This window comes from Adiantum capillus-veneris, chromosome 7 (assembly GCF_014529385.1).
Source record: "Adiantum capillus-veneris isolate H3 chromosome 7, ASM1452938v2, whole genome shotgun sequence".
Classification (NCBI taxonomy): Eukaryota; Viridiplantae; Streptophyta; class Polypodiopsida; order Polypodiales; family Pteridaceae; genus Adiantum; species Adiantum capillus-veneris.
Genome location: NC_140937.1, coordinates 7,532,855 through 7,554,204, shown reverse-complemented (window position 1 = coordinate 7,554,204; position 21,350 = coordinate 7,532,855). Strand labels below are relative to the sequence as shown.

Genomic DNA, 21,350 nt, shown 5'->3' with positions numbered 1-21,350 from the left:
TCTATAAAAACTTGTGACACAAAGGACATGGCATAGCTTCCTCAAGTGCAACAAACTAGTACAATGCAACCTCTTTGTGTGAATTGGTGATACAAAATGTGTGCCACAACTTCCTTGGGACTTGCAACAACCCAGCACATGCAACCTCTCTACAAGAACTAGTGACACAAACAACGTGATATAAGTTCCTCACTTGCACAATGCAACCTGTTTGCATGAAGGGGTGACATAAAGAATGTGCCACAGCTTCCTCAAGACTTGCAACAACCTAGCACAATGGAATCTCTCCGCAATAGTTGGTGACACAAAGAACATGCCACAGCTTCCTTCAGTGCAACAACCTAGAACAACGCAATCTATTTACAAGAACTTGTGACACAAACAATTGTCCCAAATTTGTGCATTTTTCCCCAAACACCTCTCCTTAGTCCTCCTACCAATTTTCAAGTGGTTTGGACTTTTACTTTGTCAGTTAGACCAGATCTGGTGTTTTCTACAAGCTGAATCCTCTCAAATGGTCTTAGACCCACTTTCTGATGTCCAAATGATTTCAAAATTTTTATGTGTCCTTGATAGCACCTTTCCAAGCTATGCCACAGAGGTTTTTGAAAAATTTAGTTTCTATCACTGGGTTCTTAGTGTATCGCGATAGACTCACCAAGTATGCTAACATGACACTTTTTTTCAAATTTTCTCTTCACAGATGTGTTCCCTACCCTTTGCAGATCATGTATACCAAGTTTCACAAGGTTTGGAAATTTGGTCAAGTCCCTTTACCCAATTTTTCTCTGAAGTTTGACTCTAAACACCAGACTTGAGGTTTAGTGGTCAAGCAGGTGTCCAAGTACACTCAATTTTTGGGAGCAGCCTTGTATTGATGTGTTTTACCTGTGGTATGAGGGGTTTTTCCTGATTGTGAGTCTATCTCCAATTCATCAGTCTATCGCGATAGACTGGGCAGAGAGCCACTAGGAAGTGATTTTTTTCTCTGTTTTTGGACTGTTTGGTTCCCAATGCCCTTAGAAGCCTATCTCCAAAGTTTCATTCAATTTGGACTTCTTTTCTTTTGGATTCAAGCATTTCACAATTCACTTCCTTACACTCAAAAAAAGAAAATTCCCACTTAGATGCACAAGCACTGATGCAAATGCTTTGAAATTTCACATATAAGCTCTAGAGCATATGCAAAACAAGGTCTTGAGGTCAAACTTTTTTGAAAATTGCAGATTTGGTTTCTGATTTTTGTTTTTTGGGTTTTCAAGGTTTTTTAGGGTTTTTTTTTTGGGGAATTGGACCAAATCTGTGTTTTCCCCCCTACCTTAAGGTCTCCAATGCAAAAACAAGCACTCAAATCGGCTTTCAAACTACTATTTTAGAGCACTTTTACCATAATCAGCACAATTCCGCCTTTTGTGTTTTCAAGCACATTTTCATGTCAAAATTTCTCTAGATCAACATCAGATGTCCTACACTACCTAAAGTCCTACTTTGGATGGTTGAATGGTTGTTTTTGCTTTCTGGCAAGCATACAGCCTCCTACTTACCTTTTGCGTTTTTCTTTGCGTTTTTTTTTTCTCTTTCAAGTTCTTCACAACCATAAGTCACAACCAAACACACAAACCATAAAACCTAATCTAAACACACAACAAAATAATATAACCATACCTCAACCTCATGGTGGACCACCTCGGCGAGACGCAGGCTCCCTGGCTATCTCTCAGTCAAGAGATCCGCTCTCGGACTTCCCACTAAGAAGGAAAATGGTGACAACACTCTAGAAAACTCTAGAGAAACGCTATACTATAAAACACGAGTGGTGCGGTCTACGCTAGTTTAGGTGATTCGTCCCTGGCAGCGGCGCCAATGTTAGCGGGTACGCTGCGACGGACGATGGAGCACAACGAGAACACAGACCAACAAACTGTCAATCCGAGGATGTAGCTGACCCGACTAGGGCATGGAGGCAATCTTTGGGTTATCAACCCTGAGCTAGACACAAACAACACTCTACAGTCACTAATCCTACCACAACACTACCATAAAGCAAAGAAATAGACAACGCATCCTATGAAACACTACAAGCTCGAAACAGTCTCAAATCATATCGGAATGACTCGAAATCGGAGGGCAAGACTCACAAGGATATATCCTATATGGCCAAACACCTAAACCGTGAAAACCGTAACTGTAAGACCTCTAATCGCTGTCGCGATAGACTCAAAACAACAATTTCCAAAGTGTCCGGAACTGATCTACAAAGACATCAACAAAAATAGCTTCTCGCCCTGATTCTAACGACTACTTGATCATTCAGATCGGATGTCGTTCGAGGTACTTACGACCAAATATAGCTCGAAAGCAGGCGGGCTCTCGATGTGGTCCTCGGCTTGCATTGCTTGCGTCGACACGGAGAGCTCCTCAATGCTAACACGCTCCTACTCTCATATCTGCAATGTGATTAGTGTGCGCGACGGTGTGTGTGCGTGAAGCTCACTACTCTGTGCTGCAAAACCCGCAACTGTATATTATTTGAGATAACTTCATGTGTCTTTTACAAAGCTTTAGGTTTCAGCTTATATACCAAGCCTTCAAACCTAATGTCCGGCCAAATGACTTGAATTGTCCCTAGGCTTCTACAGAGCTTAATTACAAGAAACTGAGTTGGCTTTACTCATTATATAAGCATCTGCGGCGAAAATACAAGTGCCGATTTAAAATATGAGGTTCCCTTAAACATTACAAAAGTGGCCGTAATGGCTCAAAATAATAATAACGAGCTATTCGATGACGTCCATGAACTCGTATCTTCATGTTGAAGCATCCATCTTCATCTTCATTACTTCATCACCATCTTCATGTGGAATCTTTACAGAATCTTTGAGGAATCTTAAATGAAATCTTTATGGAAACGTTGTTGAAAGGGCGTCCTTTCAACATACCGTGATAGAGCTGTGAAGATGCCCGGTATCATCCCAGGCGGTCATCTGTGCAGTCTTCACCGAGCTGCCTTCCGACGTTCCATGCAGCTTCCAGGACGCCGCCAGCTGTGCAGCCCGGCTTGTCTACAAAGTCTCCCAGCAAGTCTCCCTAGCATTACACATAGCAAAAAATTTACCTCCACCATTGGGACTGGTGATTAGCAATCGGCCACTCTATCATTCCTCCTCACCCCTTGTGCAGGCTGCTGCACGCCATGGGCGCTTTTGTGAAGCTTTCTTTTTCACACACCAAGGCCACTGATTAGCAATCGGCCACTCCATCATTCCTCCTCCCCCCCACCCCCCCCCCTCCCCGCCCCCTCCCAATGATAGAATTCCACCCTCCCTTATTTTTTGACTAAACCCTGCAGCTAACTTCGACAATCTGTGGCTTCTTGGATATGTACAACCCCTCTAAAAATCCACCCATTCCCTAGACAGGGTGAGTTTTCTTTTTTTCCTTTTTTGTACAATCTTGACCACTCCTTTAAGAAAACCCTCCAAAAACTTTATTACCCTACCAACTCTCTTCCTTTCCCCCCTTTTTTGTAGAGTACCCACTTAAAGTTTGGTCATAACCTATATTTCAGAAGGTACTACCCCTCTTCAAAATGGTACCAGATGTAGTTTTTTGAGCCACACCTCACTATTTATACCCCTCCATATCCCTCTATTGTTTACAGCGTTGAAGGAGTATTAAGCGATACACGTTTGGTATAAAACTGCTTTTGTTTCTACCACCCCCCCCCCCCCCCCCCCCCCCCCCCCCCCCCTTCCTTTGTCTCTATCCTCTCTCGCAAGACTCGCTCACTATGATTTATTTTTATTACAAAGGTTTTTTTTTCTACCCTAACTTTGCCTCGCTGCCGGTTATGTTGGAATTCTTTACAATAAGCATTATTTGTTAGCACAGTAGGAAAAATTCTTTTCAATAGCATTGTGGTGGTTGTTTTGCTGCTTTCGGTCTTGAATGGTTTTTACAAACTGTCGATGACTGTGGTTCTTTTACACTGTGCCTATATGTATTACTCATGAACAATAAGGTTATTATTGTACTCAGCATGGTATATGTTGCTAAAAATGGTTGGCATCTATTGCTTGATTTCTTTCGAGGTATAAAAAGGGTTTTTTCCAACTATTTTTCTGAAAAGAAAATGTGCGCAGCATGGCTATAAACTTGGGATTTTCAAAGCCGCTGCAGGGTATTACCGTCTGCAGACATTACCTAGTCTCGGCATAACTGGTTTTTTTCAAAAAAATGGGATTATTCTTGGACTTTGTAGCATCTGAACACTGGGTACTTTGTAATACTGTGCATACTCATATTCGGGGGTTGCCATTTTACGAGCCAAAACCCACGAGCTACGAGCTTAGTATCCAAACATGTGGTCAAAATTTCTAGTTTTGCCTACTATATTTCGAAGTGAAATTATCATTTGATAACTTTTAGCTTTATTATAATTTAATTCTTCATGATGTATGTAAGAAAACTAAAATGATTGGCAGCAATAAACCACTCTCACAACTTAGAATAAAAACTTATTCATATGCAATGCCATAGTTTCATCTTATAAAATAAAAATATGAAGTACAAAAAACATAAGTAGCTCACTAGAAAAAAGCTAGCAATGCTCATAAAATACAAGTTGGTGGACTAGCTTATTGGTTTTTAACGCAAGTTTCAATTGGTGCAAGAAGACACAATAGATGTGTTTGCATGGCATGTTTGTTCTACTGTGCATGATCGACGCACAAAGTCATCACATGTACATGACAAGAACACACAAATTGTAACATTGTGTAAAAACCCTCACAACTTAGAACAAGAACTGATTCATATGCAACGCCATAGTGTCATCTTAAAAACATCAAAATATGGAGTACAAAAGACATAAGTAGCATACAAAATACAAAAATATGTAGGTGTCCACACGTCACACTGCGAGGGCAGTACGAAGCTGGTCTTTAGTTAAAACAGATTGGTGGACTAGCTTATTGGTTTCTAACTCAAGTTTCAAGTAGTGCAAGAAGACACAGTAGATGTGTTTGCATGGCATGTAGCATTCTGCTGTGCATGATCGACGCACAAAGTCATCACATGTACATGATGGAAACACGCAAATTGTAACATTGTACAAAAACCCTCACAACTTAGAACAAAAATTGATTCATATGCAACGCCATAGTGTCATCTTAAAAACATCAAAATATGGAGTACAAAAAACATAAGTAGCATACAAAATACAAAAATTTGTAGGTGTCCACACGTCATACTGCGAGGGCAGTATGAAGCTCGTCTTTAGTTAAAGCAGATTGGTGGACTAGCTTATTGGTTTCTAACTCAAGTTTCAAGTAGTGCAAGAAGACACAATAGATGTGTTTGCATGGCATGTTTGTTCTACTGTGCATGATTGACGCACAAAGTCATCACATGTACATGATGGAAACACGCAAATTGTAACATTGTACAAAATCCCTCACAACTTAGAACAAAAATTGATTCATATGCAACGCCATAGTGTCATCTTAAAAACATCAAAATATGGAGTACAAAAAACATAAGTAGCGTACAAAATACAAAAATATGTAGGTGTCCACACGTCACACTGCGAGGGCAGTACAAAGCTCGTCTTTGGTTAAAGCAGATTGGTGGACTAGCTTATTGGTTTCCAACTCAAGTTTCAAGTGGCGCAAGAAGACACAATAGATGTGTTTGCATGGCATGTAGCGCTCTGCTGTGCATGATCGACGCACAAAGTCATCACATGTACATGATGGAAACACACAAATTGTAACATTGTATGGAACTCCTTTTCTCTTTGATCCTTGTGTAGTCAAAATGAACTCAACATATTCTCGTTGCTGAACCACATTTGTATGCAGTACTTGATATTCCATAGACATTGCAGCATCAATTCTTGTTTGCATTTCCTTACTAATTGCTCTTCTATAGATGACTTTTTGACCCTCTCTGTATTCTGGCCGTGTTCCCTTGTTTGCAATGTTTTGTTGAGGACCTGTAGGTGATTTAACAACACTTGTCTGTGTTACATCTTCCAAAATAAATCCTGCATTTTGAAGACAAAGAATCTCATTAGGATTGAGACGTGTTCCAGTTGCCACATGCCATTTTGCAGGTGCAGGTGATAGCAATCCATAAATTGCAGTTGTAGGTTCCCAAGTGTGCTCCACAGAATCACCACAAAACCATAGCATTTGTGGTTGAATATTTGATTCATCATTTGAGATACGAATTCTTCCATAGAAAGAAGGAGCAGGGACTCCCTCCTTACCAGCACGCCCCTTTGAATCTATGTATTTTTGACACTTTGCTTTTATGGTTCTAAGATATCCTTGACATCGCACCATGCTTCCGGGATTGGTCCGTCGTATAGCCCACGCTGTTGGACTAACATCCACCTCTGCTATATGTGTAGTGACTTCATTTTGACTAGCACTCGCAAAGGCAAAAGAGTGTCTTCGTGGCTCTGGCTTGGTGATCTTTCGAAACTCTGGTCGGTGGGAATCAAACTCATGAATTGGCAATGCAATTGATCTCGGCCTTTTTTTTCTTACTGTTGCTGTATTCTCATATCCAAAGCCTACCTCTGATGCAACTCCAATTTCCTGTGCAACTTCATTTGTGAGATCTATTATTTTCCTTTGTGAGTATGATCTTTTTGTCCACATTGCATCTCTTTGTTGCAGCTTACAAAGGCTTGGTCCAGATCCTATGTGTTGCCCCTTCAAAAATGCAGCATGCCTTGCCCCTTGCAAACAAGACGCTATGAGGTCTGAGAGACATGCATCATATAGAGACATGTATTTGACCCCATTGTTGGTAGCCAACCAACTCCCATGAATGGACTCTGATAGGTTACTCCGAGGAACCAAATATCTATCATCTTCTTCCATTGCCTAAAAAAATAATCACATTGTTAGTGACAACAAGAAGCAATCATGTGTGAATGTGCTATTTGAGAAAAGAAAGTATGTACCTTTAAAATGTACTCTCCCCAATGATAAACCCTTGCATGCCACCATGAAATCCAAGTTTCAAGCATCCTTTCATTGTTGGGTCTGGCATTACCCATTTCCAACCACTCACATAGAGAATTTAGTTCATTTTTTGCACTCTCAGCAGTAGGTGAATTTTTCCAAGCTCTGCATCTAATTTTGAATTCCTCCCGATTCTCTGGAGAAATGCACTTTCTAGAATGCTTCTCCAAGTTATCCTCCCAATGCCACAAGTAGGTTCTTTCCTTACCTTCCATAACATTTTCAGGACCTCCATTAAAAACTGTCCTCACAGCCAACCAATTTTGTTGAGCCTCATCAGCCATGAAACCATGGAACTCAGCAGCACTAAAACCCTCCTTTTCCATGACCTCATTCAACAAATTCCAAAATAGCACTTGAGCTTCTGTGTCTTCACTTTTGAACTCCCCTATAGCAATGGTTTGGAGTTCTTGCATAAAGGGATTATACACATGACAAGCCATGGAGTGCCAATCTCGTATCCTCTTGACGTGATCAAAGAAAACCCAACAATTTCCTAATTCTCCTGATGGTCACATTTTGTTCACAAGATCTACACCTGACCCTGAACCCTTGGTTGTCATCTTAAACACGTGACATCTGGAGTAGCTTGTGGATGATAGTTGACCTGGGAAAATTACTCCATGAATAAATTGCAATCTGCTTTTTGATTTTAGGTTCAAGATTCTCTCCAATCCATCATTAAGATCCCTATCATTCCTCTTCCATCTAGCAATCCTAAAAGAAAAGGAAACAAGAAAATTATGAATAAATTAATGATGTGGAAAAAAGAAGATTTTTTCAAACACCAATTCAGGTATATAGATGCTCGTCAAGTCCCAATTTACCTTTTGGATGATAACACTGGCAAGAGTCTCTCAAAAAAAGCATTAAGCTCAATGTCTGTAAGCTGAATGTTGTTTTCTCCAGATATGATGGCCTCTAGCACCAAGTCCTCTGCCACTTGCTTTTGTAAACTTTTAGGTCCTGAACTTGTGCCTTGCTGAACTATGTTTTGCACCTTCTGCTTTATATCATCAAATTCCTTTTTTGATGATCCATCACCAACCCTATGTATATGATATCCTAAATGAATTACACACCGGGTTATTGGCTCCATCTCACTATCATGTGGGAGACATAAGTACATCTTGCAGACACACAAGGCAATACAAAATGGAGGACAGTTGCAATGAAGACACTTCAAAGATCCATTTGTGGTATCGCCAACATTTGGGACCTTCTGTACACGACCTTTCCAATGGCAATCATTCTTTGTACGTGTCCTTTGAATATAAGGACATAATCCATTCTCACACAACAGATGGCCTGCACATTTTCTTATCCTAACTGTCCCTTTAAAGCCTGAAACTCGTGATGTTACATCTTCACTCCACACATGTCCACTGAACTTTGTTTCCATACCTTTACTTTTTGGTCCATCCACAGAAGGTGGAAATTCAAACAAAATATTTCCATCATATTTTCGTGGTAGCTCAGTAGCCTGGTGAATTGAAGATACCAATTTAAACGCAATGTTCAGGACATTATGTGATGGCAACTTGGTAATAACGTCAACAATGCTGTGAGGAGAACCTGTGGTTGATGGATGAGATCCAGATACAAAGAACCTCTCTCCGAACATAATGTTTAAATGATATTCTTTCCCATTATGACCAATGGTGCTTTGAATCGCATATTGCAGCTCAATACCATCCCTCTCGTCTGCCTGTTGATGCAATTCCATTGTGTTTTCCAATAGATTGAAGTATGAAGAGAGGTATGAAACAACAAGAGTAGCAGCACCATTAGTGCATTCTATGTTAAGTATTGTGCCCGTGGAATCTTCTATAGTGGCCATTTGAAGATCATCAGCCATTTTGCAGAGTTAGAAATGCTGCAACGCAGTGTCTTGAACATGTCGATAAGTAAACTACTCTAAGTTAAATAGGTTAATTATTAAAGTTAATATTGATTATTAAAAATTGAATGACTTTAAAATTAATAAATTTATTATTAAAGTGAATAAGTTAATTATAAAAGATTGAATGACTTCAAAGTGTCGAAAACAAAGTAATTATATGCAGAGTTATTTTAGGTAATTATTATATGAAGAGGCAAATATTGGGTCAATATCTAAAATGATTCTTTCAATTATGAAACGTTTACACAATTCCACGTTTCTTGTAGAAAATGGTTAATTTAAAAAAATGATTAATTTTAAAATGATTATTATTATTGATCCGATATCCAGGTTTTAAATTCTTAAAATCCTAGCTTTCAAAAATTGCCCATCCACATACAGGTTGCTCTCTCTCTCTCTCTCTCTCTCTAAAATACTATATTATTTATCTAAAATACTCGCAAGTAAGTATTGTTTAATTACCGATACAAAAATACATTATTTACAAGAATAAATTACCAAGAATCCGTTATAAGCAATTATGTACAAGAATAAATTATCAAGGTAATGAGTAGCTGTGTAATGGGGTTGCACCCGTCCACAAAAAAGGACGTGTGAAGTGGACGCCCTCTCTCTCTCTCTCTCTCTCTCTCTCTCTCTCTCTCTCTCTCTCTCTCTCTCTCTCTCTCTCCACCCTACTATTTCGCCAGCGAAATATGGCAGAAATGTGAAGTTCTCTCTCTCTCTCTCTCTCTCTCTCTCTCTCTCTCTCTCTCTCTCTCTCTCTCTCTCTCTCTCTCTCTCTCTCTCTCTCTCTCTCTCTCTCTCTCTCTCTCTCTCTCTCTCTCTCTCTCTCCAGCGAAGTTCTTTCCTGCTTGGCTTGGAGCAGGTGTTCCAGTTCTCACCATATCTGTTCCTCTTGGCGCCTCAGCACTGCAGGTACATGTTCTTTTTCTCTGTCTCAATGATATCCGTGATGCTCTCTCGCTCTCTCTCTCCCTACTATTTCGCCAGCGAAATATGGTGGCAAGGTAAGTTCTCTCTCTGCTTGACTGTTCCAATTCTCACCTCATCTATCAAGGGAGTTGGCTGTTTCGGTGGCCAGTTGTGCATCTTTCGGTGGCAAGGGAAGTGCCGCATGATCTTCTCTAGGCGAGGCAACGCATGAGCTTCTCTAGGTGTGACAGGAGGCAGGAACTGCCGACCTCAATAGCTAACTCCCTACAGAGGGTTATGAAAAAGGCTGGACACTCCCTATTTCGCTGGCGAAATAGGGACAGAGGGTTCATGAGAAAGGCTGAGAAAGGCTGGACACTCCCTATTTCGCTGGCGAAATAGGGACAGAGGGTGAGGAAGGATGGAAAGGGACAGAGTGTGAGAAAGACTGGAAAGGCTCAAAACTCCCTATTTCGCTGGCGAAATAGGGACTTAGGGTTGTTATTAAAAGTGTAGAGTTTTGTGCATATATGGTAATATGGTAAATATCTGGCATTTTCTATTCAGCTCCTCTATAATAACTTTGAAGATGTAGTTATGCTGGTGCTCAATTAGTATCCTAGGAAGAAGAGGTAAAAGCTGGGTATGGCTCTACAAATAGAAGACAGTTTCTTTGTGTATCTCAACAGCCTTTTGGTCTCCTTTGTATCCTCCAAAGCTCAATCAATATACATATAATGGGCCAAACCCCCACTGGCAAACCTCCCCCTCGTAGAGGCCAACTGAAGGTTCTCATAATTTTAAACTTAGCTCGCTCTTGCTCCCAGCAAGGTTCCCTCCTATTTTCATGTACATACTTGTTATAAATGATATATACATATATATATATATATATGTGTGTGTGTGTGTGTGTGTTTGCTAGCATCCGAATGATCTCTAAAGATCATGGAGAAGTTAACATGGCAGCTTATACGGTAGATCATTGGCCATTTTCATGAATAGGTACAGATGTAAAATACTAGTATTGTTAGTCCCTAGATATGTATTGACTATGCACAAACCATGGAATTCAACAACAAACACATATAATCTGCGGAATTCTCACTCTCTGTGGGATGGTTTGTCTCTAGCTATTCTCAAGACACCGATGCTATTCATCACTTTGTGATGAGTCTTTTGGTTAATCCATTGGTCAACAATATGTTAAAGAAACTTAGTTCAAATTTCATTAAATAATTGAGCATTCTTGGACAAGAATTATATGAAGTTGTCATTACACTAGTTGTCATTAATTGAGACATTCTTTGCTAGTTGAGACTGGATTATGTCAACATTGTAACCTATTGTGGGCTCTTTGGTCCCATACACCTGGCTAGGTGCGGTCGGCCGTCTGATAGCTGAGGTTGGGGGCAGGGGCCACCAGGTTGTGTTGGTGTAACATTCAGCCAATATGGACCAGTCGTCCTTGAAAGCCCCTTATGATGATGAGGCACTTAAATGAGTCAATCCCTCATATCCCTATTTCGCTGGCGAAATACATTAACTGAGTCAATCTCTTAACTGGTACCATTCTCACATTCTCACTTGCTTCCCTATTTCGCTGGCGAAATACTTGTAAAGCTTTCATCACATCAAAATTGGAAGTCTCAGTCCAATATCTCCAACATAGAACCTGTCCAGCCACCTACATAGAGAGCTTAGCAAGTACGCAATGTGACTATTAGAGTGCAATAAAGCAAGTGTGGAATCCAAAGCCTAGCAATGGAAAGTATCATTTCTTTTGAGAGCTTCTTAAGGACAGGCATAGAGCTTGTCACGGTTTTCAAAGACGGAAGAAGTTTCTGTCCTCAATAAATTCACATAGATTTAATGACCATTGGTTGTACTTATTGCATGACCATAGGGTTGCTAAGATAGACATTCAAGGATTTCTTCTAGTGTACAGATTTTGACTCTAGGACAAAAGAAGCCTCATATCACAATCAATGCAACTATACAGGTTTAATCTTCTGAGTCACATACGATTGGTGCATGAACAATGGCCAAGAGTAGGTGTAACATTCAATCAATGTGGACCAGTGGTCCTTGAGGCACTTAACAGAGTCAATCCCTCATATCCCTATTTCGCTGGTGAAATACCTTAACTGAGTCAATCCCTTAACTGGTACCATTCTCACATTCTCACATTGCTTCCCTATTTCGCTGGCGAAATACCTGTAAAGCTTTCCTCACATCAAAATTGGCATGTGATTAGAGAGTGAAGTCTCAGTCCAATATCTCCAACATAGAATCTGTCCAGCCACCTACATAGCTCTCCCCTGCACTAATAGTCCCCAAATTGCAGAGTGACATACATAACTCTCCCCTGCACTAAAAGTCCATGTCGTCTAATATGACTATGCTCACCATTGGCAAAAGCGAACTTAATGTGCAAGACCCCAACAACTTACCAAATGTCTGTGCTCCCGAGTGAGTAGAATGTCCACATCCCGAGTGAGTAGAATGACAAGCTCACCTTAAAGTTCAGACTTCCAAGATCTCAATTGTATCTAAATTCAAACTTTTGACATTCGAGAAGGACATAATCTTCAACCCAATGTAAGTCCATATGATAATCTTAACCTCGGAGCCATGCCCACATGTGCACATGTCCAAGAAAGTACATGTAAGTCCATATGAGAGTGCACATGAGAGTGTACACGGTGAGCATATGAATGCTTGCTGAATTTTTATGAGTGCTGTTTACTCCTGTGGCATATGACCAGGTGGATCGGGTCTTCTCAGAGAGCCATGTACAATTTCGCTGAGCCATGTTTTTCAGATGGGCTTTCCTACTGAGAGCCATGTACAATTTCGCTGCTCGTGCACGAAAATTCTCCCACAGGTAGCTCTAGTCGCGCTATGTCTTAAATGCCTATCTATTCTGTGGTTTCTTGGCCAAGTCTCATGTTGTTGTCTGCGCGTGGACTTGATTCACAAGCCTCAAGCTGTACTGTCATGGTACAATTTCGCTGCTGGTGCAATCACCATTGGCCGCTCGTTTGAGACAGGGATGGCCTCCCTATTTCGTTGGTGAAATAGGGAGAGAGAGAGAGAGAGAGAGAGAGAGAGAGAGAGAGAGAGAGAGAGAGAGAGAGAGAGAGAGAGAGAGAGAGAGAGAGAGAGAGAGAGAGAGAGAGAGAGAGAGAGAGAGAGAGAGAGAGAGAGAGAGAGAGAGAGAGAGAGAGAGAGAGAGAGAGACTTTCACTGCTTAAGATTTTAAATACTCACGTTGCCTCACTATTTCACTGGCGAAATACACATTGCCTCTCTATTTCGCTGGCGAAATACCTGATTACCCTGATTACCTGATTACACACCTGATTACCTGATTACACATTGCCTCTCTATTTCTCTGGCGAAATACCTGGAAACAAACATAACCACCCTTAAACGTAAAGCTTTCCTCACACACATACAGTAATTGTCTTGTCGTATGTAATTGTCTTGTTGTATGTACACTGGAGTGTCTCTTATAAACACATGAGATGGCATGACTTGTTTGCACAAAGTTTGCGGTAAAAGTATGTGGTTTGCAGCTTGACTTTGTATATATTCTAACTTCACTTTTTTGGTCAATAGAATGACACGTGCAGGTGGCCAAAAAAAGGCAAAGCGGGTTGCTGGTTCAAGTTCTCAGCCGAAGTCTAAGAAGGCAACAAAATGTTCCGAGAATGAGCCACAAGAAGTGGAAGAGGTGACTCCTATGGAGCTTGATGGTGAGATACAAGAAGTGGAGCATATTGTTCAGGATGCTGATCATGAGCTTCAGATTGTGGATGATGATCTTGAGCAAGAAATTGATGAGCATGTGCCTGCTATCATTGACAAACCATTGGGATCCGATATCTTAAAAGCTCTTACAATACATAGGGGTAAGGCAATTCCTGAAGTACCCTTGTGTCATTGTTTAATTAACACCAGGGTTCGAGAGTTGAGACCGGACCTCTCAGATCTAAAAAGAGCTTTTATCCACGAAGGGTATGTTCCCATCAAAGGTCTATTTATTCTATCTCTACATCTACCTGATGGCACAACTAAACTAGTGGATGCCGAGATCCAATCCACATGGGACAAGCATTGGTGGCTATCAATGAGGAATTTGAGAGAGAGATTGTGGAAGACCCAGTTTGGTCATGTTTATCCGGAAAGATGTTTTTTGTTTGGGAAGGCAATCATAGAACTGCATCTTGGATGGAAGCAATTAAGGAAGTATGGTCAAGAGATAAAGAAAGACATGTTAGAATCAGAGCCGAGTTTATTGATCCCGAGCCAAAACATGAAGTCAAACTCTTGGCCGCTCTTCAGAGATTCAATCTGTAAGTTCTACTTTGTTATATAAAGTAATATGTGAAAGCTTTGAATCCTTTTGTTCTATTTTATATTTGTTAATTCTTTTGGCAGAATGAATGAGAATGCCATTGTTTTCACAAGCTTACGGGACTATTTGCAATACACAAGCACTCTTTGCTCTTGTGATGTGGATGATTTTATGGAGGATTTTACACCTGTAGAAAAAATGGCTATTGAAAGAGCACGTGTGAAAGAGGCTTCGGGAGGTCGTAAAGTTTGGTATCCTCTTACGCAATCCTTGCTTGCTTGGATGGTTTTCTCTGTGAGTGTGTCTACAACTTCATTTGATAAGCATGTAACATCAAAATCTTTTTATTGTGTTCCAATATATTTGCTCTTAACCTCTTAGGCAAACTACAAAAACAACATGGACAAAGACGAGAAGAAGATCCCAAGTGGTCTCCCTAAAGAAGAGCGCGAGCACAAAATCATGTTGATAAGAAAAGCTGTGACCAAAACTTTTGTGCGAAAGATTCATAGAGTGAGTTTTTTACGGGACTACTTTGCAATGCTTTTGTGTTGATAACATTTGTAGTACTCTTTTATTAATTGAAGTTAATCTCGTACTTGCAGATGTTGTGTATCATCAATCCAAGCTTGGGAAAGACTTGGTTTGATGTGCTTTGGGGATTGCCAATGTTTGATGGCTCTCGGAAAATCACATTGGATAAACTATATCAAGTTTCAATTGCAGCATGCTCTCATGAGAAGAAGATTTCTATGCTTGCTTTGCTTGGTGTATATGATAATTTGAAAAGCTCTTATGGTATTCTTGGAGGTGACCATGAGTACATAAGATGGTGTGCAAAAGAGGTATGGATGGAGCAGCTTTTGACTGACGCCTCTAGAATGCTTTCTCAAGTGGTGGAGAAAAATATTGGAGGAGAGCAATTGACTTTGCCAGAGCATCCGACATTGGGCGAGTACTTCAATGATATTCTATTTCGGTATAGAGATACCCTTTTTGAGCCTCTTTCAAAGGAAATGACCGTGGCTAGTCCAGCCATAAAGCAAGTTGATCTACCAAATGCAGCTCGAAGAGTTGTTTACAGGTATCTAAATTGATCTCTTTTTTAATGTTATGTGGTACTTTGGGAGACCTTGTCTAATTTCAAGTTTAACAATCTATTGTGAAGGTTTCTTCTATCATTGTTGAGTAGCAAGAAGATAAACACTCTCCCTCATATTTGTAAAGCATGGACAATGCTTTCACCTCCATCATTTTGCATGTACACTTCTACTATTTTCCGAGAGGATAGAAAGTCCTCGGGTGTATTTCTTCTTAGTGATTGGGAGAGAAAGAATTGTCCATGGTGGGTTGATATGAAAAAAGGATGTTGTATTGAGGAGGAAAATGAGGCATTTGAAAGGCATCAAAAAGGAGAGTGCAGATCTGACTCAGGGTCAATTGGAAATATGAATGAAGATACATTGAGGCTGGTGCAAGAACAACAAAGAAATATTTTAGAAGCTGAGAAACTCCAATTGGAAAAGCTCCCTGCAAAGACAGGTCAACCAAAGATTATTGTTGCTGACACACAAGGTAAAGAGCATGATCTTGCATGCATATTTTTTGTTTTTCATTGCATAATAGTTTAAAATTTGATCATGCTTTGTTTTGTAATACTTGAAGGGAATGAGTGTGTTGATGTTGATATTACACATGTTGAGAAAAGAAAGAAGAGCGTCACCAATGACATGATATACTTGCCAATTCAATCTTTCTCTCGACTCTGTCATCGTGCATCTAAGGAGAGTGTGGCAGTTCTTGAATCTGACTACATCATCTTGGGTAAAGACATACTTGTGGGGAAGTTTGGTGGGGAATTTGAAAAGATACGATCATTTTTTTTAAAAGCTGGTGGTGAGAGAAGGCAACGACACAAGAAGACTTGCGCTTGGAGTGTTGATTTATGTGTTGTTGACTTACCAACTGGATCAATGGTTCCAGGTAATGTTCTTTTTTTTAGGAAGTACTAAATTGCAAAGTTGATTAATATTAGTATGCTTTCTTGATGTGTTTCTTAATTGTAGGATACGAGACTATGCCTTCTTGGAATGATATCTCTGATGATCATGTACTCTACTCATTGGGCATTGCGGTAGCTTGTATGGATGACGGTGGATGGACTCTTGTTTTGTGCTCCACATTCTCTCTCCCCATCGTTGAGCGTATGGTCTCAAAAGTTCGGATGGAGGTTCATCTTCGATGGCTGGCTGAGACTACAGAGCCATATGCTTATGCAGGAAAGAGGGATTTTGTGGTGAAGGTAAGTCTCAATAAGAATTACATAATGTAACATGATCAATTGATATTTGATGTATTATATATTAAATGATATTTATTTTTTTAAATTTTTTTAGGAGAATGCATTTCATGTGCTTCTTTTAAAAAGACCTGGCTGCACACCATTGCTTCATGTTGAAGAAGGCAATGCAATAGGAAAAGAGCTCCAACAAAGTTTGGACTCTTATATTCTTAAACATTTTCTTCCATCATCACAATGCTCCAAACAAGCAGGCAATCTTGGAAGTTGGCGAGGAGGAATTGAGAAAAGTCTTGTTTTCATGCTCATGTTTGTGGAGTTTCTAACTGCGTCAAATAGCATTGTCTTGGAGCTTGGATCAGGGACAGGACCAATTTTGAGAGCATGTCTACATACAGGAAGGTGCTGTCTTGGAATGGAGAATGACCATTCTATTATTGAGAATCATCTTCGACCTTTGATAGCTTCTCACTTTGTGGATGTGGGAGCCTCCTCCTCATACATAGCAGTAGAGGATGATGATATAGAGATCTTTGACTTTCAAGTGCCCACAGATTGGTAAGGTTTTATCAAAAACTCATTGAAGTCTTCTTAATAATTCTTTATATGGTTGAGATATAACATTAGAAATAGGTCTTTGCCATGTTATGCTGCAGATATGGCAAGCTTCATGTGCCAAAGAGATGACCATTTTGATCGGCCATTGGTGGAGAAGCGAAGAACACGATCGATTTTTATTGATGACCTTGCTTTGCATTGTGATGATGCTACGAGTAGCGAAGATTTATAGCTCTATGTTTCGTATTGCTAATATCTTGGTATTAGACATTATGGTTTGATTTGACATTATATTTTTGTATTATGCGTCAAATTTGGACATATTGCTGCATTATGGGTTTCAGCTTGTTGGATGTATTATTTATGAACATGGCTGGAAAACAGCAATTTGGAGAGAATAGTAGAGCAATGGGAGTCTAATGGATCTTCAGGCATTGGAGACTAATGGATCTTCAGGCATCGGAGACGTCTAAAGATCCATGATACGCCTGACGATCCATCATGCAGTAAGTTTTAAAGAGTAGAGCATTAAAGCTGAACTGTAAAAAACGATGAATCTTGGTATTATTCAAATAGTCTTTTGTGACAAATTAGATGCAATTCGGGTCCCTTTTAAGTGTGCTCAAGCAATGCCTATCCATGTGCACTAATAAACCAGTTGTCAAATTTAGCCGACGAATAGAGCAAGAAGCTTCCTGATTTGTCTCAAAGTGGAATACGTATCTTGCTTGTTCAAGCATTTCAATATGGGGAAGAGAAAAATTAGTTCTTCATGGTCTCCATATGTGAAATTTTTGCCGAGATGATGGTCTCAAAGAGGAAAGGGCAAAAATGGTCAAGTACTCATCTTGTACACACACATCAAAAAAAATTGCTACCGTACAATAAGCAACTAAAGTGATGCAGTGTATGTAGCAGAAACCTTCGGGACGTCGTCTAAATGAAAAAAGTGTCAAGGAGATCCACCTTTCTTGCACAGAAATCGTAATGGTCCTCATGAGCCGGACCTTTGCTCTGCTTCTTTTATTACTTATTTAAAATGACTCTAGAGTATATTATTTTTGTAAGCCTTTTACACACAAGATAAAGAAAAATAAGAATTGGAAAATTGTGTATAGGCACCGCCTCCACACGTGATAGAGGAGGCAGGATACCCAAGTTGTAGAAGATTTTGGACATGACAAGGATCTACAGGCTCTGCTCAAATCTGTGCAACCACGTCCCTTTTTAGGCACAGGTGATGATGTGCCTACTCAACTAGAAGAATTGATAATTCAAATGGATGACTACTTTGCTCTTGCCGACTACAATACAATTGCTCAGGGAATAATGGGGAGAGCTAAGTTAGAAGGACCAGCAAAAACATGGTGGAAGCTCAACTGCCAATTTCACCAAGTAGAAGAGGTAACCCAAAGCTGGGATGAGTTAAAACATCATCTCAAGGAGAGATATCTTCCCCTAGACTACTCTACCACTAAGATAAATTAGTTTCTTTCTTACAAGCTGTAGATTTGGTATGTTGAAGCTTACTATGAGGAGTTTGTGTGACTTTCACGATATGCTTCTCTCATGACAGAGGAACAAAAGCTAAGTCGTTTCATCCTTGGGATTGGAGAAGTTTTGGCTCCTGAAGTAGAGTCCCTTCGACCTACCTCACTTGCAGATGCTCTAATCTGGGCCAAATCAAAACACAAGAGTATTTTTAAGGGAGGTACTACAACAAGTAGGAAGCACGATTTACCGTCCTACCCCAATCAGTCCTCTCGAGCACCCAAAGTGCCATTTATACCAAAGCCAGTTGCCCAACCCCAATCATCACCGCACTTTGTTCATGTGAATTGTCTTTCTGTCACTCAGAGTGGAAGACATATTCAGTGCTATGAATGCCTAGAATTTGGTCATAAGAAGGCCTAGTGTCCTAAAGGAAATGACCCTAGTAATTTGAGCCTTCTTGTCAACCTTCAGAATCAACCCAATCAAGGGGGACATTCAAAAACCTTGGAGCAAGAGGAAGAAATCCAACCCAAGCAAGAACTCCCCCTACCACTCATTTTCAAAGGCCAATAGTGAATCCACTTAGATCAGCAACAATAAACTTTGTCTCAGTAAAGGATGAGATAGATGAACAAGCCAATGTCTATGATGTCTTGAATGGTAGTGATCGGAATCAGCAATCTTTCATTCTTGAGGCTAAGGAAGTATGAAAAAGGAGCTAGGGAAAAATTTTAGACATGAAGGAGCTGAAGCTGCTACATAGAGAATGGTTTAGAAGGTTTTTGGTATAGTGGGAGGACTATCTCATTGAAGATGCTTCCTTGGAGGACTAGGAGCATCTTATCATTAGTTTCCTCATCTTTTTTGTAATGAGCTTGCTCCCTTTGTGATCCTATTAATATTTCCCTAGCTGATGAAATCGATGAATACAAGCTTTGTCTTGTTACCTTTTGTGCCACTCATGTAATGCCACCTTTTGTAGTACAACTGTTTTTGCTACATATAGTAACAAGATTAGTGTTACTTTGTAACTAATCTAGCTACATTTGTATTTCTCTCAAGAGATTCTACAAAATGCCAGACATAGGAAGCTAAGAACGAATTTAATTGCATTTGTCAAGAGAAATCAAAGAAAGAAGGATTTAAGACAAGACCCAAGATCTTAATAAATGACAAACTTGTTAAGAGATACAACGAAGATGGATTTTTTACAAGTCAATAACCCATCCATCACATGATCACAAAAGCAACTATCACAAGCGGGACACATATTAGGCTTTTCAGCCATAGAAAGAATTCACTGTGAAATTGATGTACCAATCTCTTGAGTATGAGGTGAGAAGTTAAAGGCCCCTCTAAGAGGTAAATCAAAGTGAGGGTATAGATATATCTTTTGATGAGAAACTGTGCAAGAAAAAAGACTCGCTTGGAGAATCCACAATACATCGACCTCATCACATAGTAGTATCGAGGAAAACCCATTGCTTCAATTACCATAGCCAAGCAGAGATTTTTGCAAAAGTGATCCCGATCCCAAAGTGTCACTCTTGTTATGTCTTGGAACATCCACCATTTGGTTTGAGCTATTGAAGTTCCCAAGTGAGGGAAAAGCAGATACTCATATTGCTTCAAAAATCCCTCTTGACTGATTCACTTGTTTGTTGCAGATGAAGAATGGCCAACGATAAGATTAGCTCTTGCCACTGATGCATAAAGTAAGGTCATGAGCAAAGAGATAGCGGAAAGGGTTAAAAACAAGACAATCCTAAGAAGTTCTTGATAAGGAGATGGGAAGAAAAGAAAAAGAGGAAGGTAAGAACATTATAAGAGATGAGGATAAATTGTGCCTTATATAGATGAACCAGCTAGAGAAGAACGAATTAGGGTTATCTAAAAGGTAAAGGTGTAACTTATGGTTGAAGATTTACCACCTTTCATTATTGTTATGAGCTGAAGAAAACTCGTTCTTTTTGTTGGGGAGTTTGTAAGGGCCTTCTCCTAGCCCTTACGCAAGGCCAACACATCTAAGCCACCAACTTAAAAGATGAAAAACAAAAAGAAAATAATAGAAAAAAAAATGTTCGAGAAAAATTCGAGTTCAATTTAAACATCAAATTATACTCACGAGACACTTCCGGCTTATGCCTTGGAACCATGGACATAACCAATGCATAGGAAATTAGCTTTTCATTTTGAGAAAATTTAGGGTAAAGGAAAAGATAAGATAAGGGAAAAAGAAAAAGAAAAAGATAAACAAGAAAAGGAGAAGATAAAGATAAGGTGAGTAAGTAAATTATTGAGAAATTTTTGATAAGTAAGATAAGTTATCAAGATAAACTATCAAAGAAAGATAAGTTATCAAGATAAGTGAAAGCATTTTAAAAAAATGTGCACAAAAAGAGGGCTTCTCTTCTCATTTGTCACTTCTCTCCTTCATTTTCTCAAGGTGCAAAGTTGAGATTAAGCTTGAGAAAGCCATAGCCAAACCTCTTTCACACACACACCTCCCCCCCCCCCCCCCCCCCCCCCCCCCACCCCCACACACACACACACACATCTCTCCAAGAGAAGCCATGGCCAAAACCCTAATCAAGTTTGTCAAAACTTGATCTTCTTCTTCACACTACACTCTACCTCTCCTCTCTCCTAATTCCAAAGCTTTCCATAGGTTGAATTCCTTTTGCCTCTTACAATTCTCTCATTCCAAGTAGCCAAATTGGTGGTCTTCAAGCAAAGTGAAGAGCCGACTACATCCAAAGCAAGGAGAAGACTAGACCATAAACA

The 21,350-nt window shown here is 39.9% G+C and overlaps 1 pseudogene; it reads left to right on the top strand.

Annotated features, from left to right (window-relative positions):
- Positions 1-13,477: 13,477 nt before the first annotated feature.
- On the top strand, positions 13,478-17,304 carry LOC147453398 (uncharacterized; annotated as a pseudogene).
- The last annotated feature ends 4,046 nt before the right edge of the window (positions 17,305-21,350 follow it).